We start from the raw sequence: 5102 nt of genomic DNA on the forward strand, positions 1-5102 counted from the left end.
GTAATTCCCTTCCTTGTATTCTGTATAATAACATTTAGTACTATTGGGATGTCAGAAGGGGACATTTTTTGTACACTGTTTGGTTTCATTTCCCTCTTAGGCAAAGTAACATGTAAATATTACATTTAAAACACACTAGATTAAGAGGCAATAAGCACCTATTGTTGGGGCTGGGTTGAGAAGTTAGATATGAACATGTCTGAGAATATTGGTTTCTAATCAGCATATGTGTACTCATTGATAGTTGGTTACAATACTTTTTGTTAACCTGTGTTTACATTATTTATTAAACTCAGGAAATTTGGATGTGCTGTTGTTTAATCTATGGCCCTGTTGATCTATGCAGGGACAGGAGATTTAAACTTCTGGGCAGGAGAAGGCAGGAAGAGGGACAGTCCACTGAGAATGCTGTCAAGACCACTCACACAGAGCACAGGGGCTCACTGGCAGACAAGGGTACATGGCTGGTATGATGTGAAGCACAAGGATAGCAACACTTACCTCCAGGGAGAAAGAGACAGCTCCACAAGAAGACACGAGTTGTTGTTCCAGCGAGACAAGGAAGTCACATGAAAGGACCAAGCAAAGCTGGCTGATAAGAAGCGAGGCAACACAAAGAGCCCAGAGTGGGAAAAATAGAAAAATAAAGCGACGCTGACAGGGATTTGACAAAACTTCTATTGGGAAACGAGTGTCCGGTAAACAGAGTACATCCGTGGACAGTTGGACGATTAATTGTTGGGGTAACACAGTGCGCAAACTGGACTTTACACCACTAAAGGTTGTATCCTCCACTTTATATTTTTTAATGGACTTTTAGAGTATGGATTGCATGCTTTCCTTTTTTTAAAAAAGGGTCTTCGTCCCTGATATTGTTAGATTTTTATGTTTGTTGATCATTTTAATGTACATTATATTGTCTTCTATAATAGAAGTTACTGTTGCTTTTCCTGACATTTCTGCTGTGTCTTTCATTGTATGTTCAGTCATTACCCAACGTAAAGAAACTTGTGCATTATTATCAGTAAATTTCAAGAGTTCCCAGTCTCTTAATCAAACTGGGTGGCATAGTCAGATATTTCAACGGTGTCTAGGTTAGATTACCTGTAAGTGTGACCAGACACCTGTCATAGAAACACACAAACTTATGGTCATAAAATAAAAAGCAAATAATATACTAGTTAAAGGTAAGGTGCTGTTGATAGTTTTTATTTTTTCTAAATAGGTACTCCTTTCAGTTCCTCTTGAAGTTATAATGTATTTATTACTTGTGGATGCTCATACAGAGCATGCTGAACATGGGTTTGTGGGGACCACAAGTTAAAAATGAAATCATTGTACAAAGTATATATACTGTGTATATATAATATATATTGTATATATATTCTCATATATTCTCATTATTACTTAGTATTACTATGGTGCTATCTGTTTATGTTTTATTGTGCTTAATAATTCTTTTTTCTCTTTTTTTTTTTTTCTTTTTCTTTACTAATTATTTCATCTCTACCCTAAACGAGACTGTTCAATATCATACCCTTGGTTTATTGTTATTGCTGTTACTGCATTAAGACTTGTTATGCTTATTCTGGACACATTTTTAACACCATCCCCCGGGTTTATTATCTGGGTGTATCATCTTAATGCACTAAAATTGTTGAAGACTATATATATATTTTAAGTGCAAGTTTTTTTTTTTAAGACTATATTGGTAAGAGATATCTCTATCTTTTAACCCTAAAGCGCCGCTGCATTGGGGCTTGTTTTGCTTTGGACGTGCTCTGTCTCTGGGTATGTCAGAGGACTGGGACTGTGTGAAGTGGGTTTTAGCCTCACTTGGTGAGGCAAAAAGGGAGGGTGGGGAGTTAAGGGGGGGAGAGAAAGATAGCAGGCTTGATCTATACCTAACCTATCCTCTCAATCTTTATAATTATAACTACCAACATAATAATAAGCTGCATGGCAACAACTCTAGGGGAAATAGGAAATTAAGACCGAAGCTGTATCACTTCCAGTTAAGGCCTTGTTCACACGGGCGTTAAAATCGAGCGTTTTTTTTGCGTTCGTAGCGTCTGGTGAGCGCGGATCAAGCGCCGAGTGTTTTCTACACGTAGGAGTCAATGACAGTGTTCACACGGGCTTTGGTGACGGCGTTTATCCGCGCGCGCTTATACGGCATCAAAAAAACGTTGCATGCAGCTTTTTCTTGGCGTTCAAAACCCAACAAACGCAAGGAAACCGCTTCTAGTTCGTTTTCTGCGTGTTTATTTTACGCCGGAGGAGCGGGGCATTCAGTGCATAACACCGGTATAAGCGCACACTCGACTACTGTTTCCTTAGCTCAAAGTGACAAGTAGTCTCTCTTCGGGGCTAACACCAAGTCGCATATTGGTTGATCGGCGTGCAATGTGGCATTGCACCAGCTGCAGCAGACAATCAAAAGTGGAAACCGACATCCGACAGTAATTAAAAAACTTGCACGGAAATTTTCGCATTTCTTCATAAAGCACAAAAAAACTTCCTTTAACCCGACGTTGTGCAGTCAGAGGATGAACCCAGTAGCAGCGGCGATTTTTTCTCTCCCTACGTCACCGTATTACGAGTATTTTTAAAACAAGAAGATTAATATCTAACATAGCAAAATGGTCCATATTGAAAGGAGGCACCTCAAATAAAACGACAAGGTCTTTCATATCCAGTTCCCGACACTGCCTCCACAGGTTAACACACAAACTACAATTTGGGCTGCAGGCTGGCGTTAGACAGAGACAAACGAACGCCGGTGTAGAAGTCAATCGATCGCCACCACAAAATGCAACATAAACGTCTAGGACGCTCAGAGCAAGTTCGTTTATCCAAAAACTTAACGCCCGTGTGAACAAGGCCTAAGACTATAAAATGACATCAAAAACTCAGAATAAGTGTCTCCATGATGGGACAGTTAACGTAAGCTGGAATGTTAAAGGCCTGAATCACGAATTAAAGAGAAAGTACTCTCAACTAACAGGTCTAAATGCTAAAATAGTATTTTACAGGAAACCCACTTAATAAGCAAGGATCAGTTCCGCTGCAAAAGACTGGACTGGCCAAATGTTCCATTCTAGTTTTACAGAAGAAAACTAGAGGTGTGGGAATTCTCATACATAGAACAGTACCGTTTGTAGCATCAGATATAGTATTGGATCCTGAAGGGAGATATGTAATGGTAATGGGAGACTTATCTAATTGTAAAATGATTTTGATAAATGTTTATGCACCTAATGTTGATGATAAGGAATTTATACAAAATTTATTTGCATCTATTCCCAATCTGAACACTGATAAAGTTATAATGGCTGGGGACTTTAATTGTGTTCTAAATACGCTTTTAGATAGGACTTCCTCCACAGGGGAACGGCATCTAACACCGCAAAGATAATTACAAAGTTTATAACTGATCACAACTTATCAGATCCCTGGAAGTTTTTAAACCCAAATTCAAGAACATATTCTTTCTACTCACCAGTACATCATTGCTACTCAAGGATTGATTACTTCTTTATAGACAATAACTTCTTGCCTAAGATTAAATCTTGCAAATACGATGCTATTGTTATTTCTGACCATGCACCTATGATCTTGGAGCTGAAATTACTAAGCCCCATACACTCACCCCAGAGATGGCCTCAACCGCTTCTATTAGCTGGCGAGAATTGTACTGAATTTATATCCAAACAAATCAAATTCTTTCTAGAGACAAATACATCCCCTGAGATCTCTGCAGGAATACTCTGGGAAACTCTTAAGGCCTTCTTAAGAGGACAGATTATCTCATATCTTTCCCACAGAAATAAATCCGAGCCAAGAAAGTAGCAGAGATAAAAGCGAAATTACTAAAATAGATGAAGAACATGCCAGACTACCAAACGAGACTCTACATAGGAGGAGGCAGGCTCTACATTCAGAATTAAACCTCTTGACAACTAAAGAAACTGAACAACTAATTTACAAATCCAGACATCATTATTATGAACATGGAGAAAGCTAATAAGCTTTTAGCTCAACAAATTCACAAGCAAGAAGTGCAAGCGCAATCTCGGTAATCACTAACACGAACGGAGATAAAATCATGAACACAAAAATATAATGCACACTTTCAGAGACTACTATAAATCCCTATATACTACTGAGTTTAAAGAAGACAATATACAATCTAATGCATTTCTGGATACATTACAGATACCACAAATAGACGCTTTTAGTGTGGAGGAACTTGATAAACCTCTGGCATTATCAGAATTACTAGATGCTATAAAGTCACTCCAAGGTGGAAAAGCAGCAGGCCCTGATGGCTACCCTGCAGAGTTTTACAAGAAATTCTCCGCTCAGCTAGCTCCCTCCTATTAGCAACATTTACAGAAGCCAGAGATAACCAATCTCTTCCACAAACCTTTCGCCAAGCACTAATCACTGTCTTTCCAAAACAAAATAAGGACTTATTACAATGTGCATCATACAGACCAATTTCACTTCTGAATAACGACGTTAAAATACTCTCTAAAATCATAGCTAGAAGGATGGAGAAAGTGCTCCCTCGTAATATCACAAGACCAAACTGGATTTATTAGGGGCCGACACTTATCTTCAAATCTTCGACGCCTGTTTAATGTAATATACTCACCAACTAAATCAAACACCCCAGAAATATTATTATCATTGGATGCAGAAAAGCATTCGACATGATTGAATGGAAATACCTTTTACTATTTGGAGAAGTTTGGGTTTGGCCCAACATTTGTGCATGGATTAAATTACTGTATACTAACCCAGAAGCTTCAGTTTGCATCAATAACATTTGCTCAGACTACTTTAAACTAGAACGTGGCACTAGACAAGGATGCCCCTTGTCACCGCTGCTGTTTGCAATTGCCATTGAACCACTGGCAATACATTGTCGAAATACTGATCAGATAAAGGGGATTAGCAGAGAAGGACTGGAACAGAAAATCTCATTATATGCAGATGACATGGTACTGTATATATCGGACCCAGAAAATTCTGTGCCTGCAGTCTTAGCAGCACTCACAGAATTTCAAAAGATCTCTGGTCTCAGAATTAATCTG

Source organism: Polypterus senegalus, chromosome 2, assembly GCF_016835505.1.
Source record: "Polypterus senegalus isolate Bchr_013 chromosome 2, ASM1683550v1, whole genome shotgun sequence".
In the NCBI taxonomy this organism is placed as follows: Eukaryota; Metazoa; Chordata; class Cladistia; order Polypteriformes; family Polypteridae; genus Polypterus; species Polypterus senegalus.